Genomic DNA, 21581 nt, shown 5'->3' with positions numbered 1-21581 from the left:
ATTTATTACTAATCAAATCGGAGTAGGGTAATGAGAAATAAAACCAAATCTTGAAACACCTTCACTCCACCCTTCCCGTCTTCCCAGACTCAACTTCACTCCTGATTTTTCTCTACCTCCTCCCCTCAAGTGGTACAGAGGGATGGGGACTGGGGGTTGTGGTCTTCAGGGGGAAGGCTCCTCACAGTAATCCCCTGCTCTGGTGTGGAGTCCTTCCCATGGGAAACAGTCCTTCACAAGCTTCTCCAATGTGGGCCCTTCCCTTGGGCTGCAGTTCTTCACAAACCACTCCAGCATGGGTCCCTTCCATGGGGTGCAGTCCTTCAGGAACAGATTGATCCCTTGTGGGCCCTCCATAGGGTCACAAGTCCTGCCAGCAAACCTGCTCCAGCTTGGGGTCCTCTCTCCATGGGGCCACAGGTGTTGCCAGGAGGTGGCTCCAGCTTGGGCTTCCCATGGGGTCATGGCCTCCTTTGGGCATCCACCTTCTCCAGCGTGGGGTCCTCCACGGGTTGCAGGTGGATATCTGTGCCACTGTTACCCTCCATGGGCTGCAGGGGGACAGCCTGCCTCGCCATGTGTTGTCCCAAAGCAGGGTCATTTACCCCGCTTAAAGTACATCATGTGGGCTGCAGGGGAATCGCTGCTCCGGTGCCTGGAGTGCCGCCTCAGCCTCCTTCTTGACTGATGTTGGTGTCTGCAGGGTTGTTGCTCTCACTCCTCTCTCCTGGTTGCTGCTGTGTGGTTGGTTTTTTTTTTTTTCCTCCGTTCTTAAATATGTTGGCACAGAGTTGCTGCCACCGTCACTGATGGGCTCGGTGTTGGCGAGTGGTGGGTCTGGTCTGTCCTGGAGCTGGCTGGCATTGGCTCTATCAGACATGGGGGAAGCTTCTAGTGGCTTTTCACAGAAACTGCCCCTGCAGTGTCTCTGCTACCAAAACCTTGCCATGTAAACCAAATACAACCCCTGCAAAAAACAAACAAAAACCAACAACAAAACCCAAACCACCCCCACTCCAACCCCCAAATATAAATCTTCATGTATCTTGTTTTAATATAGGGTAAGAATGGTAGTCTGTGTGTGAATAGTTGGTGCAAGGTAATAGCTGTACTTAGTGGTGACTTGGGTTGATAGAGATGCATGCATTCGGTTTAGATATAGTACCTTTTTTTGGTTTCTGTCTCTGTCTTGCTGTGCTAATCAAGCAATGCTCTGAGTTTCATTCCTGGACGTTAATTTGATGTACAGCATTGCATGAATTCTTGCAGTCCCTTTGTAGCTAATGTTTAATATCTGTTCGCTTGTTGACCTGTAATGCTACAGACCTCGTAAGGTAGGATGCTGGCAGTTGTTAAAACAAAACTGTTTTCAATGTGAGCTTAGCTGTTGGCAAACTTTTGACTCATTGATTGCTCGTGAAAGCATTTAGTCTTCCTTGTGTGCCTTCTGTAGTAATGGAACATCACTGTCTAGGAAGCATGTCTCCAAGATTGACCTTTCATAATTTTGTTCTCATCTTTTTTATTCCATTTGTAGTTTCCTGAAGCATTATGAATGAATCTGAGAAGAAACCATAGAATCAGTGCGCGCTGATAGGACCGATTGGGGGCAGTGAATGGTAGTGCTTTGGAAGGGAGGGAGTGGGAGAAAGAAAAGGGGGCACAGTTCTTCACACCCTTTCTTCCACGTGAGCAGTCTGAGCTGCCTGACTAATGCTGTTACGTACTCTTCCTTTTCTATCTTCAAAACCCATTTTTTTCTTGCAATAGTATAAAAATTTTAGTCTACATTAATACCTGTTGTAGAAACCCTGTTAAGAAATCATAAATTTGTTTTATGTCCCTTTGTATTTTTTTGGTAATCTTGGATTATATTTCAGTACTGTGGCTCTCTTTAAGTGCATGCAGCCGTCAGAGCAACGAACACGCATTGAATCCCACAATGACACAACTGTTGGAGAATGGCTCCCTGTGGGAGGAGAATGTGAATGGAAGCTGAGGCAACTGTGTTGAATTGCACAGAGATAAGATCCCAGTTAGCAATGTGGGATGCTGGCGTATGGCCAGTGGTTGCGGTTGGTTTGTGTAGTTGCATAGAAACAGGTGTGACCAGGTGATCTTCCAGCTCTTGTTGCTTGGCACGTTTTATAGTAGATTCTTATCTAAATATGTTATAGGCACTTTCTCAAGGATCAGGTGACCTGCCTTAGTACAGATATTACAGTGATATTTCTTTATTTACCTTGGCAGTGGTTGTCTCTTGAGAATTGGGGGTGGGGAAAAAAGGCAGTTTTAAGTTTCTCCTGTTGAGTGGCTTTGTTTTTCATGTGGTTCCAAACTGTGTATTACTTTTCCAGATGTGTGAAACTGAGTGCTCGGTATTTGGGCTACTCATTCCTAATGTTTTGTCATGATGCTGAATAGTGAAGATGCTGAATGTTGTTTTAAAAGGCTTGTGTTCAGTTCTTTTTGCATGAATGTCTAATGGCTAGCTAATGAAAATCAGTATGTTTTGGTAATGGCTTAAATAAAATACTAAAATTGTTTTCAACAGTGCAAGTGCATCTGGCTGTCATATTTCTATGAGGAATTAATTTCTCCCACTGATTTAAGACAGTACTGGAGTATCAAAGGTAACTTGAATGAAGCTTTCCTTTCCAGTCTTCCAGAGAATGCAACTTCTGTCCCTTAAGGAATACTTTTTTTGGTCTTGTTTCTCACTAATATGGCTATATAAACATCTGTGAGTAACTCTGATCCTGTTTCTCAGCATGTATGCTTATAAAGGGGGCAGGCATTTGTGCATGGTGAAGATGCCAGTTTGGTGAATACAGAAGAGCTCTTCTGATCTGTAACCAGACCTTGGTGGGGGCCCTGCATCAAACTGGGACTCTATGCATTTAGCAAGATGTCAGAGGAGCTTAAAACTCATTTTTGTAGTGCAATTTCTTTCTTGGAATGAAACTTTTAAGAGATTTGTCTGTTCTTAGATGGTATCGATGCTACATTCCCAAAGGATGTTCTGAAAGTTAAATTATTAGTTAAATATTGGAAACTGTTTTCCTATGATACTCCCTGCAAAAGTCATCCCATGGCCTCATTGTTTCCTTATTATCCCATATTGTAAGCGTGAAAGAAAAGCAGCGTCAAGTGAAAGAACATGTGTTAATCTTAAATCTTGCCAGCAATCGTGAATTAATATTTGAAGTACGTGGAAGGAGCGAGGCTGCAGTCTTCCATGTCTTGGGGTGTTGCAAATGCCTGGTGCTTCTCCCTGAGGCTGGGAGCCCTCAGAAGTGTGAGGTGTGCTCTGGTCCAGGTTCTGAGCTGCAGGGAAGTGATGAGCTGGCTGCAGGGTCGGAAAGGACAAACAGACTGACAGGCTCTTTGCAGAGAACCTGCAGAGCCAAGACCTTTGCAAGTGGCTATGTGTAGTAAGTGGAGGATAGTCTCCAGTTGTTTCTCAATTTTTATTAAAAATGTGTGTAAAAATCAAAGTGTGATACGCAGAAAGTTAAATAATAGCTCTTGTTTATGACAAACTTTCCTACATAGTTTTGCTGAATTTTTGCGCGACGTTTTTCAATTTTGCATATGGTGCTTTAGCTGTTTGAAAGCTCTTCAGTTCTACTGGTTCAGTATTAGAACTGTCAGTTTCCTAGAAATGCTCCTAAACCTGAGAAGAAGTTAACTTGCTGAGCCTGATTTTTGTTTAGCTTGCTTTTGCTTAATAAGTGAAGGAGTTTATCATGGAGAAGAACTAACAGAACAAGTGTATTGTGTGGGGTGGCTGCTGAGGGGCTACATTTCCCTGCAGTTTCAGGTTAATTTTTTTTTTGCCCTGAACATAAAGAAGGTGGTTGTATTGCCTGGCTAATGTTTGTGATCTGTGGAGGTGGGAAGCTGGTACTTTGAATGTCTTGGAGACTAGCAGAAATCTAGTCTCTGGCTTTAAAAAAAAGAAAAAATGCAAAAAAAATGCTGTGATAACAAGCTTTAAGTACTGTGATGTTCCTCTAGCATTATGGCCCTGGCAGGTCTGCTGCCTGGTGCAGTGAAGCCTTGGTGCTGGAAGCCTGCCTGGCTTTGCCTGCCTGTGGCTCTTCCTGGACTCATGTATGTGGTGAGAAAGTGTTCCAGATGCCCTTGAAGGTGGGTGACTTAGTACTGTTTGCTTGTATGTTTTTAGTGGCTGAAAACCTTGTGTATGTGGGAGGGAAGGGACAGCGGTTGAGAAGTTGCCTTTGGGCACCGTTTCCAGATAGGGCTGGATCACTGTGTCATAGAATCATAGAATCATCTAGATTGGAAGGGACGCTTAAGATCATCAAGTCCAGCCATTAACCTAACCCTGCCAACCTTCCTTTTCGTAAAAGAGAATGAAATTCAGAATGGCTGGGCTTTTGGGCAGTCTCACTGCCTGCTACAGCGACCTTCTGCTGGGACTTGAGAAACCATAGCTGTTGCTTTGTTTCTTCTCTTACGCTTTCAGCAAGGTACTGCTTTTCTTGCTCATAACTTTAAGATTAATTGAAACTTTGAACTATTTATGTATTTGCTTGTGTTGTTTACCTTGTTAGGCCAAATTTTTTGAGAACTGTGGGAGCCACTGTAACATTTCGTATTTTTGGTGTGAGGAGTCACTTTTTGTGCCGTATGTAATACTCAATTAAATTCAGTGTTTGGTGATTCTTTATTCAGTAATTAGGTGCTGAATTCAAAGCTTTAATTTTACAGGACCGTAATATTAATATGGATTTTGCTATTGTATTTTTTGTCATTTTAATGATAAAGATCTTGTGTATCTTCTAGATCAATGTTAGCTTTTCTTTTGATAAAACAAGAGTATGTAGAGGATCTGTAGCTACCCTAAATATAAGTTTATATTTATAGAGAACAGTGACATGACTATGATGTGGGGAGATCTTAGCTGTATGAATGATTTCTTTTTTTAGGCAATAACTTGAATTTTAATAGTAAATATGACTTTATTATGATCCAGTTACAGTAAAAGTGTAATTTGTATTTTACTTCTACTTGCTGAATGTTTTGAAGAGTTTTTTGAATCAGCCTATTCAATGGGTTAAATTGAGCCTGAAGTTTTGTCATATGCTTCTTGTTCAGTATCTGTGGAGCTCAAGATTGACAGAAACTTTGTAGATTGTGAGCTCGGCAGTAGTGATGCTTCCTGACAGCGGTTTCCTATTTCATTTTTCCTTTTTTCCTTCAGAGGAAATACCGTAATTCTGCTGCAAGTTAACTTAAGTAACTTAAAAGAAAGATGTAGTTTTTATGTCTTAATGTCCAACTGAATATTTGCCTAATAGTAAAGTTTGTTTCTGTGCCAGGTTTTTGCTCTTTCTACAGAGAATTTTCTTTTGTAACTTAGCTAACAAAAATAAGCATGTGTGGTTTTTTTCTGTGTGAATTAGCTCTGAAAGCTAATTTTTAAAATTAGGCTAATGAGATTCAAGAAGTGACACTGCTGTGTTAAAAGCAATTGTCAGAGCCCTAACATAAAGAAATTTCAACAAAGTTTTTGATTTGAAGATAGGTCTTTTTATGGAAGTCTTCAATTGGTAGAACGTCATATACATGTCAGCTGAACTAAAGTATGCAATCACTATTACAATTTTCTGCCTTCAGATTTCTGGGAGTAAAGCTAACATTAACTGTCATTCTAAATTCGTTTTGTGGGCAGGCATGCGTGCCTGTGTATTCTCTACACCAGTATTCTTTCTGCAGAAGAAATTTGAATCGTATGACTTCAAGCAGTTAAACCAACAGTGGTCTTCTCAAGGTGTAAGTAGTTAGATCATATTCTCTTTAAGAAATTAGGGGTGCAGTAAGTCTGGTATGAAGGTGGCTGTTTGTTTTGAAGTCAAAATGAAAACTAATGTACTTCTATATGAAGTTCATCGTTGAATAACACTTGTAAAATTTTGTGGCTTTGAAGCTTCTTTGGAGTGGTGTTTGCTGGTCTGAGTTGCTCGTTTAAGTGCTCGGCTTCTGTAACTAAACCAGCAATTTTAGTTATTTGTTTTCTTCTAGCAGCCCTTCTCTAAACCTAGGAAGGAAAGCACTGAGGTTGCATTCAGTGGAAAAAAAAAAAAAAGTACTCTGTTTTTGCTCATAATTTTGCACTGCTTGATATGCAGAGATAATAGGTTATTATTTATTATTATTATATTTATTTTCAGACTTTTTGGTTCTTGAGGGGCAAAATGCTTTAAGTTCTATTGCCCAGGCATGTGGTGTTTAACCGTTCTGGGCCAAATCGTTATAGAATGACTTATCCATCATACTTGGTATCATAGGCAAGGTTGATAAGCCAACCTTAATGTAAATTGTGAGGAAGAGGTGAGGGGTGTTCGTCACAGACTTGGGAGTGAGAAATGTGTGTGGATGCGTAGACTGGAGGCTAGCTTTTGTTAGGGTGAGTATTTTGACAGGAAGCTTGTGAAGAGCTGTTGACTTTTGAACTCCCTTAGGGATCCACAGCTGCTCCGAAAGGTAGACTTCAAATAATGTACGTGTCAGGTATGTAGTGCAACCACACCTAAATGACTTCATTCAGGGGTTTTATGGAGTTTTGCATTTCTGTTATACTTGCATTTACATATATTTTAGAACATGTCCGTTGAGTTTCCCCCTGAAAAATGTTATGCTAACATCTGAACAGGAGCCTGTAAGTTGCTGCCTGTCCTGTGCAGCCCCACAGGAGAGTGCTTTGAAATGGGACAAGGGTTTCATTGTGAGCCTATGATCGTATTTCAAGCAGTCTGGGGCAGCGGAGGTGCAAGAAAGTGTGTGTGAGGGTTCCTGCCAAGTTCAGGCTCAGTTGTGTGGGCTGGCAGTCGCTGGATGCTGCCCCAGTGTGCCTCTAGCAGCACCATCCATACTTGCAAGAGAGCACTCTGCTGCTCTCGCTTGCACTGAGTGTTTAAAATGTCTTGAGCCAGAAAAATACAGTGGGATGCTAGAATGTGCATCTTTGGGCTTTCTTTATTCTTTTGCTGTCTGCTCTCTTTTGTTTGTTTGCTTCTATAGTGCTCTCCACTCAATTTCTGGTCCTTAGTTTTGACTGTTTTTCTCCTCTGGCAGTAACTAGCAGAATCATAGATGGTTGTGGGATCCCCTCTCGCTTTCCCCCCATATTCTTTCAAGTCTTATTTTCCTCTTTTCTCCCTCATCTGTTCCCTCAGTGATTGATTGTATTGCTCAATGTATGGTGCATCATTATGCAAGTTTACTGATGATGAATGGTCTACCTTGGGCAAGAAGATGAAGAGTGTTACAAACCTAGGAGATAGTATTGTGTGTTGTTCTGTTCCATTCCCTAGCATAAAAAAGAACTCCTAGATTCTGCACTAAGCAGCAAGTCCTGGAGGTTGCTTTACTGATGTGTCTTAATTGGACTGAGAGCTGGAAGGATGATGATACTAATTAGGAAGTAAGGAAAGAGGTGATCTTCACTGAGAAAGAAGCTCTCACCAAGTTTTTATTTTGCTGCTTGAGTGGTGGTGTGTTGTTTTTGTTTCTTTAAAAAATTATTTTCAGATTGGCTATTTATTGAAGCAGGAACATTGCTTTTATGAATAACTGCTTTCTGTCATGGAATAAGCAAACTTTGCCTGTGACAACGAGTTTCAAAGCTAGCATTACTTCTTTCAGAGCTCTGAACACGTTTATACTGTTTCAGCAGGATGTTTAAATCATGAAGCTGAATTTTGAAACTCTAGATGAGTTTATTAACGTTCTTCTTAAATTCATGAAACCTACCTGTCCTTCTCCTCCCCTCCAAAGAACCTAGATTTATTTTTTTTCTCTCTTGAACCCTCAAGACTAATTGCCTTGCTTTTGGCATGTCCTTTTCTGCCAGCGGTAAAATATATGAATATTTGACATTTACCACGTTAAAACAAAAAGCCAACAAAATTTGTGAAAATCTCCGAGAGCTGCATCTTACCCAGGTGGCCTGCTGTTTGAAATATGACTCCTGGTGTGTATTGTACTCTTAGCCCTAGGATTCAGTAATGAGATTGAGTGGTATCTTGCGTGAGCACTTCTGGATGATTGACAGTGAGGTGATGTGAATCATCATTTATCAGGATATTATCATGCCTACCCTTGATAATTTCTCCCTGCTGTCTGGGGAGGTGGTGAAGACAGATAGGACTTTGTGATGTCAAAGTAATTAGTGTGTGTTGGTTTCCAGCTGAACAAACTGGAAACTAATGATCAGGTAAATGAAGATGAAGTGCATTAGTGTAAGGATGAAGGTGCAAGGACCTTGGGGAAGAGCTTATCAAAATTTCATGGGGGTTATTTGAATATCTTACAATTTGTGCAGTTGCAAGCAATATTTAAAACTACTAAAGGATACTTCTGCAACAGTCTATTTACATGTCCTTTGTTGATATCTCGTCTAGTGAGAGGGTCAGCACTAGGGTTAAGGACATCAGTCTCTCTGTTCTAAGGACTAGGAACTCCTTATGATTTTAATAAAACCTGAGTAATGAATTTCCAGTTAATGGCAGCAATTTTGAGTTAAATGATGTTAAGGAATCCCAGTGTACTCTGAAAAGGTTGGGTTTTCCAATGACTCTTCCCATTTTAAAGGGGGGGAAATTACCATAATTTGGCTGCTATGTATTTGATCCATGACTAGGGCTCCTTTATATCATTAAAGTATTTTAATGTTGCTTGGTACATATGTAAATATTTTAAAATATGTGGACTTTGCAATATAATCTGTGATGCTGCAGCAGGTTTTTAACAAGCACAATAGTTTCTTGGTGCAAGTTTTGAAAATATCATGCATGGATCATTACAGAAATATTTTTTATAACCTGAAAAAACCCCTTTTGTGTAGGTGTGTACAGCTATGCCAATGTTTCAAACGATGCTTAATATACAAGACCAGCTGAGTATAATTGCCATACCAACCCAAGTGATCTGAGGATTTCTGTAGTTAATTTTATTACATGTGATTAGATATTGCTAATTGTAATTAACTGATTGAAAAGCTGTTTTACATGCTTGCTTTTCAGTTATTAAAATGGTAATTTACTCATTGTCATTTATCAGTAAACTTGTTTTAATATGCCAATCTCCTGGATACCTCCAAGAATAACATACCTGTGACAGCAAAGTTTTATAATTAAAGCCTCATGGCAAACCTATTCTTTCAGTTCGTTTTTATGTATACAGCTTTCCTCTCTTTATTTCAGTTGCTTCTTTGGTGAAAGTGAGTGGGCTAGAATCCCTGGCAGGAATTTGTCCGTATTAATATGGCTCATCAGAGACGACATATTTAATTGGAGAGCCTGCGGTATAGTCGCAGGAGGCCGAAGGGAATTATTTAGCATTAGCAATGGCTCGTCTGGGAGTTGTGCACTAATCAAGGAGCTTGTGTGTTAACTGTAGGGATGATGGGAGTTATGACGATTATGACATGTGAGCACATGTCTGTATGAGAACTGGACAGGCAATGAGTTAATCAAGAAATATATTAAATGGGTCCCATGCTGCTTCATTATTACTCTGTAGAGTGTCTGTCAGATTGTGTACTTTAACAAAAAATAAAATGAAATCCAACAAATAGGTGTTTTTGCAAGTAAAGTTAATACCAGCTTTTTAACAAAGAACCTCTTTCCCCCGGTATTTTTGAAGTGAGTATGTGCTTTCAAGTGCTGTGTTGAAAAAGAGTAAGTGTATACTTAGTCAGAAAAATGCCTTTAAACATGTGCCTCGCCAATCTGCACTTTATCTATTTTGTCAAATGTTTGCTTTCAGTGAATATTGATTATTTCCTGCTTTCAACTAGATGTTGATCTTTAATCAACATAATTAATAACTTGCTAGAATATTAAAAATAAAATTTGTTAGCAACTTAGCTTCAAGGAAATAAATATGCTAATCTTTTCCACCATCAGGATGCTCCAAACCTTGCAAAGAAAAACTAAACCTAACACCCCTTAACTGTAGTGCATGGACTATTTATATGCCAGCTAGATATATTCTGTGCCCAGCATGGTTAGAGGCATCCATTTCATATCCATCATGAAATTATCCGTTATGCTGGAAAAATCCATGTTTAGAGGAAATAGGACTAATAAACTGAGCTAACTTAAAGTTGCGTAAACCCATAAACCAACTGAATTATATCTGTAGGTAAATTTATCCCAAAGCTACTGACTGGACAGGTGAGCCTGTGCACTTTTCCTGCTGTTGTAAGCACTACCAAATTTAATAAAACTTTCTACCAAACTGTGACCTTCATGTATTAACTTAATTAAAGCGGTATCATGGCTAGTACCCGAAGTGTTAACCTGTAGGAGGTTGTTATTGAAATCCATTATCTGTGGAGTCAGTATTAGTGGTCAGCAGCAGCAGAAGTAAAACTGCAAGTAAGACCCTCCCTTGGGTGCTGTGAGCTCAGCAGGTTAAACTGTCAAAGCTTCTTAAAGGACGGATAGTTAAACCCCCTGGAGTTATAGGTAAACCAATCATTTGCTGTCAGCAGGAAATATGACTTTATTTAGCAGGTTGGAGGGGGGAAAAATACCCAAACCTAAATGCTAACAGGAAAGAGAATTTAGAAGAAACTGTTGTGTGACCGTGTGTGTTGCTGTGCTATGCAGATTCCCTGAAATTTGGAAAGATTGTCTTAATTTTCTTAATTTTTTTAAAAGAAGAATCTCTTTATATAAAAGTTTACTCCAGTATCTTATAAACCTGTACATGAGGTTGAGCTAATCTATTAGACTTGTTAATATTATCTATATATTTGTACCTTTTTAAAAATAGGAGGAGTTGTCACCTTACAGAAATAGGTTGTTTCTTTCCTTTAGTGTTGTGCAGGTGTTGCCTATCTAGAATGTAGTTATCTTTTTACTACACTAAATATCTTTAACATAGATCAATTGTATTATATTTATTAGAATTTATAGGCCTTAAATATTTATGATACTGTAATTGAACTAATCTGATAGTGATACTTCCCATGTTTTCTAGTTTTTACTTTAGTCTTCAAAGGTGATTATCAGGAGAGCTTTACTGTGTACACTTTCTGAACTCCTGCCTCTAAAAAAAAAATAATAATCCAGAAGTGATAGCTTGTTATAGAAGGGTGTAAAGTAGGTGTGGGAGAAGACCTGACATTTTTTTGCTTTAATTTTGTTTATTGGAACGGGAACTGTGCTTAAATCCTTGGTGGGTGGAACTTCATAGTGGCCTGTGAAGGATGCTCTTTTATATATCAAGACCTGTTTCCTCAATACAGTGCACTGTTTTTAAACTAAATCTGCTTGATGTGCTGAAACAATTTTGTCATAAAATTAATGGGATGCATTAAGTAGAGACTTAAGATTCTGCTTGTTATCCTTGAATTACCTTCAGATGGAAAAGTGTGTATCATAGGAAATCAGCTGAGAGGTGGAAATGTTATCAGGGAAAGTACTCAAAACCTAAAAAGCAAATCAAGCATTTTCCTGGGGTTATGCTAAAACAAAATCTTTACAATTTGAGTTGTAACTATGGCAGAATTCTTTGTGGGATAAGAAATACTTTTGGCTGTAAGGAAGAAAAAAACCAAAAAGTTGTTGAAAATATTTTTGTCAGATGATCTGGAAAAGGATAGGACCACATGAAGTCAGGCATCAGCATGCTGTAGTTGAATTGTCCAGTGCTGGTATTAGCTGTGTGAAAACCTTATGTAGACAGTACAGATTTACTTGTCTATTCCTGCCTGTTTGTTGGACTGTGGACAGTCCTTACAGATTTGGTGAGCCAGCTGGTTGACTGTACAACTGTTTTCAAGTGTATGGATGTATTGTGTAGCAGCAGATACACACTTCACTTAATGTATGGGTACTATGTTCAGCATTGTAGAATATAAATGTATAAATCCTGTTTAAAGATGGAATAGAGGTTAGTACCATGATCTAATGAACAATGTTAAATATGTTTTAAAAAGTATTACATCATAAGGTGAAACTGAGGAGTAAATACTTTTTCTGCCTTCTTTCTTCTGTGCAGAAGACTTAAGATTTTCTGTGCAGCAAAAGCTCTTGTGCCGCAGTATAATTCTGGAACTCTTCATCCTGTAACTTAGTTCTGCTGATCTGTTTTTTGTCTTTTGGAGGTCTTTGGCCCTGGCTGTTGTCTAGTTTGATCCTCCTTTATGGAATACATTTTTTTCCCATGTAATTCTTTATGTACTTGTGATCTGTGGTCACTCTTATCTAGCACTATGCAAAATCTGCGTCAACTTTCTTTGAATACCGGGTTGCAAATACTGACAGGGTCTGTTATAAACCCTTTTTTAAATGTGAGTTAGGGCTAGCAGTTTGTGGTGTGTTGACTGTGCTTTGTAAGAAATGCTGATCTGTACTTTCTTACTATGTTTGTTGTAACAGGACCATGGCATGGAAGTGATTACACCTCTTGCTAAAAATCATATTTTTTAAAAAAGGTAAATTTATTCTGAAAAGTTACTTAAAAAGTAGATTTCGTGGAATTTCTGGCTAACTCTGTTTTGTGAGTTCCCACAGCAAGCACGCTTTGCTTTTTCTCCATTACACAGTTTTTATAGTCTTTACCTTGTCATCTGCCTCTTGGAATCTCAGAGCTGACTTGTCTTTCAAAATCAGACTTTTGAGGGTAGAAAACTTAGGATGGGTTTTACATAGAGGACAGTCTTCTTCAAAATTGTCCAATAATGTAATGAATAGTTCTAATACACTGTCAGAAAAGTAATTTTCTTGTAGAACTAACAATTTTATTGAATAACTAACAAAGCATAATTTTTAAGAAATCTGAATATTCACATTAGTGGACTTTGGAAGGACAAATGCTCTACTTTTGTGTACATTATGTAATACAGTATTAAAGATTCCATTCCTCTTAAAACGTAGTCTTATGCTGGGCATGATGATAATTTTGAGGTTTCATGACTGAATTTTTGTGGTTTATTATAGGTACTGCTTTAATACTTAACCTTAATAGAAAACCTCTGCTCACTAGGTACCTAAAAGTGGTTAAGAGGTGTGTGTATGTGCATATATATATATACACACGTATGTACATATATATTTTCTATGATACATATATATTGCATAAACATAAGGAAAACTTTCTGTGTTTTAGAAAACCTGCACTGAAAGTTTCTTGTCCTTAAGGTATTCTGCATTCACCCACAACCTGTTATTTTGGGAATTTCCTTTTATGAAATGTTTAACGTTTTAGATCTTGTTTCATATTATGTCTACATTTCTCGAAGTCCAAAATATTTCTGAAAGGACTGTTTGTGCTCTCCTGTCCCGCCCCATTCATTCACTGGATTGGATCCAATGATGGTATGGCTTGGAAGATAGTTTAACTTGCTGATCTGACAGAAGGTTAATTTCCCCTCCCCTTAGATTACTTTTCCACTATGTCTGTTCAGTTTATTGATCTCTCTCAGCAGTGTTGTAATTGCTGGAGCTGAATCTGGAGGAGAGATAGGGGTGGGGTCCTTTGAGTGGCAACTTGTATTTGCATAAAATGGGGCTTATTGTGAAATTTCATTCATGTCTCAATATATGGTTCATTTTGGCCCAAAATTTAGTCCACATTGAGAAGAACTTAATTTACTGTAGGGTCTGTATCTTGCATTTCTTTTTTTTTTTTTTTTTTTAATGTTAGTCCTTCGGGTACTGCTCCAGAATATGTTGCCATACTTCCCCTCTCACCTTTCTTCTAAATACTGTTGCATAGTTGAAATGCGAGGAAGCTGGGAATTCACCTTGCTGTTGCTGTGGGCTCTTCTCTCAACCCTGGAACTGATTTCAGGGATCCCTGACTTTGTTACCATCTTTGGATGCTGGAAGCAATTTCTGCAGTCCATCCATCTGTAGACAGGCAGATTTGGAGATTATATGGGAACATCATCTGAATGAGTGTGTACTGTGTTCATCTATCTGAAAGAGGAACTCTGAATTAAGCTGAAAATGCTAGATAGGAGCATGCCACTAGTGCATACTGTGTGTTGCTTAGTGGCTAAGTTTAAGCTACTTTTTCTGAATCCCATATGGTCTTCTGGGATATTTAGCTCAGTTAAGAGCTAAATATATATATATGAAGTTCTGTAGTTGTTGGCTACCCTTGCTACCACATGATACTACTTTCTAGACCTGCCTATCTACTAGTTTTCCCATCTCCCACATCTTATCCATTTAGAAAACAAAACAAAGAAACATGCATCAAATGCATTCCACCCTGAGCTTGTTTTTGGGAGAGGCAGGAAAAAGAAACAGCGTGAGAAAGATCTGTCCTATTGCTTTGCTAATGTGCTTAGAAAGCTGAGATTCCATTAGGGAAAGGCTGACATGTGGGTACAGATGTGTTTGAAATGCAGAGAGGCTCCTAAAAACACTGTAGGGCACTATTGTTTTGTTAACATCACAAAAAACTCAGTTCTTTTTCTAAAACACTTAAGGTTCAGAATCACATACACGGCAAAGATGAAACTGTAGCATCCACACAGAGCCTAGTGGACTGTTCTAAATGGGATGAATTGCTCAGCTCTTACAACAGATGGAGACTCTTGCTTTGGTGAACAGACTTAAGTTTCTTCCCAAGTTGTTAGTGTATGCTCTGAAGTAAAATTCTTCCATTTCTTCTGGAGACTTGCTCTAGATAATGTGCTCCGAAGCAAAATAGTCTGCAGAGGTATGAGTGCAGATTCTAGCTTGCACACTGTTTCTTCACAGCCCCCCCCAAATGAGCAAAGGTTGTTTTGAGTGGCTGTGCTGCCTCTAATCTTCACTTGGGTGAAGAAACTTGGTAGCTGCCCCATGCTATCAAAGGGAGGTGTGAGTGGAAGGAGACGAGGGGGATGCTTTTCCCTCAAGATTGTAAGAAGTGTTTTGCTATTGATGCAGTGAGTTGAAGAATGAACATTGTGATGTTTCCCTCCTGATCGCTCTACCTCTGTTAATCCTGCAGTTCGTCCAAAGATAGATCAGTGAACAAGATGACTATCGATCTACCTTTTTCCACTTCTATCTTTTCAGTTATTCTACCAAAGAAAGATTGATTGTTCCTAGTTAGTGTGGACTAAAACATGTGGAAGGTTGTGATACAAACTAACTGTTTCATTCTGCTGAATATTATTAGCAAATGAGTTATTCTTATTGGCTATTAACTCTACCAGACTAGCTTTTTTTTTTTGTCTTCTAGAGCTTTAAGCAGGGTTTCCTCTTGAAAAGAAAAGCTGCTTGAACTTGAAAAGAGGTTAAGCAACCTTTTGTTTGTACTTCTTGGCTATCTGCAGATAGACTTGAGAGGCTAAAGAAGTCTTGTTTTAAGAATGATTGAGTTCTGAATAGAACCCTGTAGAGACAAGCTTTTCTAGAAAAGGTCCAAGAGAACGTACTATAGAGGCAAACACCATACCTTCAGTTTTCAATGTATGGCAAAAAAACCCCACCACCCTGTTTTAGTCAGCCTAATTATATGGTCTTCCCAACATTCAGCTACTCAGATCTGGCTAAACTTCAGTTCTGTAGTCTTAAGCTTGTATGAGGCACTAAATTAGTAGTTCCTGGTCTTTTCTGCTTTGGAGGGTAAAATGTAATAAGCACTCGCGATGAAATTCTGATGGAGAAGCCTTCTTTTCCAGCAGTGTTCTAGAAGGTGCTTCACTGGGAAGTTATCTGCCAATGAATAAGCATATAGGAAAAGGCTTTAGGAGCCAAAGCTGTTCTGGAAGACTCTCCTCTAGGTTCTTATCTGTAACGTCTTCAGGACTCTGGAGGTGTTTCCTTGCTTGTCCCAGCAAACAGAACTCAGTTTCAGAGTATTGCTGCATGACAGCCTTAGCATGGCCTGTTTTTCACAGTACTAGTGATCAGGCCTCTAGATACAAAGGGGGGCTCCTTTCCTGTTGATAAGGTCTTTATCAAGGAAAATTGTGTGTCTTTTTAGCAGCCAACAAAGTTCTGGAGCTTCTTTCATGGGAAAATTTTGAGATTTACTTGTTCTTTTAAGGTTACAAAAATAAATTCATGTTTGTAAGTGAGAATGCGAACAGATGAAAACCTTTGTGTTGAAAAGTGCATTCTCTTAGTCTTGGTTAGAAATGCAGTCTTTCTTGCCTAGTTGGTGGTTCTTTTCTTTTAAAGACTGTTCAGTTCAACCTGGATCCTTCCATTTTAATTGAAATCTGTGGCTTTTTGAGGCCACTGTTTAGTGAGACTATTGCTGTCTTCAAGTTCTGACTGGTTGGCAAACTGAAGGGCAGGAGTGGGGAGTAGAGGAAAGGGTGCTAATATTATTATTATTTTTTTTTCTTTGGCTGGTGTCTCCTAACTCAGCCTCTAATCCTGCGGATGCTAATGGATGGGCTGTTTTGAGAGTCATTGTAGACTTGGAGGCAACTGTGAGTAAATACCTTTCACCAAACCAAATGTTTGAAGACCACTGAAGAATTATTTTACCTTTGTCCTAACACAACTATTTATGGGCCATCAAATTAAAAAACCAAAAAGTTCTAAGAAAGGCTTGCAGAGAAATCTACTTACGCTGACTCTGTAGGTTGACTTGTTTGTTTGCATAAATTTTTATTTAGGTTTTTGAAATGCTGAGTAAAAATAAACATGGAAAATATGGGATAGATATGCTACTTCTAGCTTTCACAGTTCTGCTTTTCACATGGTTTAGAAATGTTTCCATTATTTCATTTTAGGGTTAAATGCTGTAATCGTGTGGCAGTATTTCCTTGCAGATAGCACTTTAAAGGCTGTATGAATACTGCATGCTTACTATGTGCACAGATTTATTGTATTATCAGTGTGTGTATTTTAGCGTGAAGCTGTTAAAGACACTGAGGTCAGATGAAAGATATGTTTTTGGCAAAGCAGTAAATCTGAACCTTTTTTGCATCCATTTGATTTTTTTTTTAATTCAGGACTGTTCAATGCCACAAGCTTTTTGTTCTGTTTTGTCTGTCTCTTTTGGCAGTGGTGCTGGCAAGATTTGATGTGGTTGGTTTTTTTAGCTACCTTACAAAGGATTTACTCATTAGCCCTATTTTATGGGTTGAGCTAATTGTGATTTGTCTTGCTGAGCGGTATTATGCAGTTTGGGCCAATTAAGTGAATCCACTTACACCAACGGATGTTGTTCCAATGTGTAATATTGATTTGAGCTATAAAAGGAGAATGACTTGTTTGATTAGATTTCTTTGTCTAAACAATAGTTGAGATCTTATCTAGTGTACCAAACAGAAGTGTTCTCTTCAAGGAGGTTTTTTAATTTCTTAGGCTTAATTAACACTGTATATGCAGATAAAAGTTTCCCTGTATATAAATTCTGAAACAGTACAGAATAACTGGGGGGAAAAAAATGCATCTTGCAACTCAGTATAACTGTCCCTGCTGCATGAATATCAACTTCTGTTGAGACCAGGGGATGCGTAGGGTGACCTGCTCTGAAAAACCAGGACACTGGGGAATCCCAGACGTTTACATCCTCGGAGATGGAGGAGTAGGGGGAGTGAGTGTGTGTATGTGTTAATTAGGCATTTACACTGAAGTGAATGGCATCTGTCACATGATAAACATCAGAAACTGCTGAAGTGTATAAAATCTGTGAAAACTATGCGGTGATGTTAAGAAACAATTGTAGATATATTTTTTTGTTCCACTGTTGGCTGTCATGACAGTGAGCCTTTACTTTTTTGGAATTAGTAGATGAGAATCACTATAAAACAGATTTGGAAGAAAAGCGCTTCTGTTATGAATCGGATCCATAAGAAGGTAATAAATTCTGGAGTCGCCGAATAATTATGATGCTAGGGATCTGTAAATTATTCTAGTGTCTTTGATTGTTTTATAGGTTACATATGCACTGAAAATAAGTGTGTTAGTTCTTTGCCTTAAAATAATTTTTCCTATATTCATGCATTGTTTCCATACTAAGAAAACTCCTCTGTGTTTAAATGTTGAGGGGCATGCCTATGTAAATGTGACTTGTTTATAATATAGATTTCAACTAGCAATCTGCAGCAGCTGAGTGACTCCTGGAGAACGTTACCTTGATTCTGCTGTGTTAAACAGGACATTTCAAGGAGTGCTGTGTATATTTTGGGTAGTAAGCTCTTCATTTTGATCTCTCAAAATGATGATTATTTGAGATACAGGTTTGATTCAGGGGATAATTCAATAAATTCAGAGTATGGCTGGGCAAGAGAGCATGCCGCTGTCAAATGAGTACATGTGCCACCCTCCAGGGTAAAGGAGAGCTAACATAATCTAGGTAATTTGGACACTTATGAGCTCTGATTCAGTGCAGCCCTTCTAAATCGGGTTGTCTCCTGCAAAGTATTGAATATTTTTGTGGTGCTTACATCCAAAATTTTGGATTATGGGCATATTTCTCTCCTGGGACATGATGCTAAGCCCTGGCACCAAACCTGGTTTATAAATCCTCCTGAAAGACTGAAACATAATATAGAAAAAGGATCTCCAAAGCCAATCGCTGCTGCTGTTACTACCCCTTATCGCGCTCTCTACCCTGAGAGCTGCCGCAGCCTGGAGCGGTCCTTGGAACCAATCCAGGCCGAAAATGGCTGGCTAATCAGCCCTGATGGACTCCTCGCTTTACGTGCCTGTTTGCCGGAAACGTGGTGAAGAAACACAAAGCTGTTCCTCTGTAAAGATCTGGCAGGATTTTACTGGTTTAGGTGCCTTGCCATGAAGGCGGCTCCTGGACTTAAACTAGCTTTGGAAACAGGTGGCCATTTTTGTGCGGTGTGCTTCTGAATTAATAAGCTTGTTGGACTAATGAGCTAGTTCTTTTATCTGTATGTGGTCATGAAGAACTGTGCAATAAAATCATTGTTGTATATCAAATTGTGTCCTGTTGTCTCTGTACCATAATCCAAAAGTAGTTACACAATTTAAGAGTATTCATTCTAATCTTCTTCTGCTAGGACTCCTTGTTAAATTTAGAATATTATTATTATTTGTCAAAGGTGCAGAGCTGAGGAGACTGTGGTGAGCTGGTTGGGTGTCTGTTACTGATTTGAGTTAAGATTTCCAAAGGTGTAACAAACCTATATGAGCTTTGGATGACTAAATTTAGTCTGTAGTTTTTGAATTAAGTGGAGGTTCTGTGAAACGATGATTCAGTAGGTTTTGGTGAACGCCTTGTCTTATTTCTGTTGTTGCTGTAATATAATTAGCCCTTATGAAATATACTACTTCAAATACACAACTTTCACAGAAATTAAACTCCTCTTACACAAATGAAATGTGTCTTTTCATGATTTCTAGTTGTTTGTATTCTCAAACTTAACAGGTCCTTGTAGCTGCTTGAAATGTATCTTTTGAGGCACAGGTAGCCCAATATGATTAAAACTTGTGGTAACAACCATTTAGCACTTCCAGGTTTGTCTGCTTTTCCAGCCTTTGTTGTTACCCGTTCATGCTTGAGCTTGCAGGGTCAATTCTAATATTTATGAAGGAATTGTGTTTCTTCAGGAACCTCCTGAGACTTGCTTCTTTGTTTTGTTGACATTGTTTTTGTAAACTAAAACAGTGAAGGCAGAAATTACATTGCTGAAATTTTAGCTGTAGTAAGTTAGGGACAAGTTTTGAATGTGATTTTTAAGTCAAGCACTTAAAGCAACCCTTGAATTTGAAAATAAATATATTTGAAACTTGTAGTGCTTGAGGAAAGGGAGTTGCTGGGTTCTTTGGACCATCTATAAGTACTGCATTATAAGTCAGCTTCTGCAGAGGAAAAGGTTTACTGCATTGTGGTGTGAATTAGGTGCCACTTTGTAGTGTAGATTCAAATGATGGGTTTTGTTATGTTTGCTAGTAATTATGGTTAGTGTAATTATGTTTCCATACACTACAGAACTTACAATATAGTATATTTGTGTTATGGAATTTGGAGTATTCTTCATGAACTACAGTGCATTGTGAAATAAATTAAATGCTTAGAGAGGGGAATTGTCATGAATTACTAAGAAGGTACATATCCCTATTTCCAGATTATATATGGACTGGCTTAATAATTTATAAAATAGTAGATATGAGAAGAATCCATAGATTGAAGAAGCTGTCACTGGAACCTAAAAGTCTGGAGGTTTTGAACTTTTTTTTGGGGAATGGAGATTTCTTAGTTGCCCTTGAGAGATTTGCTTGGTGCTCTGTGGCAATGTATTAGGTAATGTGAATTGTGATGCGGCTACTGTTTTGCTGTACCCACGTGTGGTATATTAGGGTGTACACAAAGCTGAACTGGCACTAACAACTTGCAGTAAGGTAAATAAAGAGAAATAGATTTGCTAGAACACAGGGAAATGTGGGAAGGGAAGAGTCAGAACTCCAAAGAATTGAAGTAACAATGAAACACTTCACAAGGGGGGAGAAAATGCTGGGGGGAGACAGGGAGGGAGGTGTAGAAGACTATTTTTATATATAAAATTAAGTTTTGCAGTATCTTCTATGGCTAATCTTGGTGCTAGTAAGACTGTTGGTGTCTCAGTGTGGGGTTTTTCTCTTGATACCTACAAATAGCTAACTATCTTACGTTAGTCCTTTTTTATAAGGAAACTTGGTTTTGTAAAACATACATGCTTAACTATGCGTAGGTTTAAATAGCTTTGTTTAGATATGTAAACCATGTTGGAATTCAAAACAACAACTTTAAGCATATAAATCAATCATGCAAATAAGGGTATCCAAGGTCTATGCTGCTGATTGTACTTAGTACTTCGGGAAGGACGACAGACAGGCTAATCTTGATAGCATTTGATCAAAACAGATTACTGATTTAAGTTGCTGAGGTGTACTTCCTAAAAAGCATTAAAATCCTGCTGCATGATTGTCTGTGTGAGTGCTTAGGGTTTTTTGGTTTTGCTTTGTTTTTAACGTGAGGCTAATGCTGTAGTGGTAAGATAAAACCATTGTGACTTTACAGAAGCAACAATTCAAATGTGAAATGCGTGGCGATTCCAGGTTATGTGAACTCTTAAATACTCAAGTATACAGCACATTCAGAAGCTATTGAAGAGATGCACCTGGAAAGGAACTTGAAACTAAGTGGCAAGTTAATTTTTCTTCCTGGTGGTAGGATTAACTTTTGCAAAGTTCAGAAAAAAGTAAAAATGAAGAAAAAAATGAAATGCTTAATAAGTGACTCCTGTGCTTGTTATACTTACACTGAGAAATAAATATTCATTTATTCTTCAAAATACTGTTTGACTAGTGCTTATCACCGTTTCTAGATTTTTTTTTTTTCTGGCCTTGTTTCTTTTGAATGAGCCAATAGTATATGCGGGCTACAGTAGTTCTACCTGTAGTTTGTTGTACTTGACAGCCTTCATGCTGCTTTCAAATAATTCCTTTTCACAAAGAACAAAATTCCATGTTCACAAACTATAAATACTTCAGATTTCACCTGTGAATTCTCACATTCTAAAAGAACATTGGTTTTAAACAGTGTATTCTCAGTTTCAAATGCTGAAGATGATATCAAGTATTTCATAAAAATAACTTTTAAAATTGGTAAGCATTGGAAAT

General features: G+C 38.5%; 1 protein-coding gene across 1 annotated transcript in view; it reads left to right on the top strand.

Annotated features, from left to right (window-relative positions):
• PCCA (propionyl-CoA carboxylase subunit alpha) overlaps nucleotides 1–21581 on the top strand; it is a 292639-nt gene that overhangs the window by 24331 nt on the left and 246727 nt on the right. The gene's annotated exons all lie outside the window — the stretch shown is intronic.

The sequence above is a fragment of the Numenius arquata genome, chromosome 1, assembly GCF_964106895.1.
Source record: "Numenius arquata chromosome 1, bNumArq3.hap1.1, whole genome shotgun sequence".
Lineage (NCBI taxonomy): Eukaryota > Metazoa > Chordata > Aves > Charadriiformes > Scolopacidae > Numenius > Numenius arquata.
Note: the sequence above shows the minus strand (reverse complement) of the source record. Positions and strands in the feature narration are given on the sequence as shown.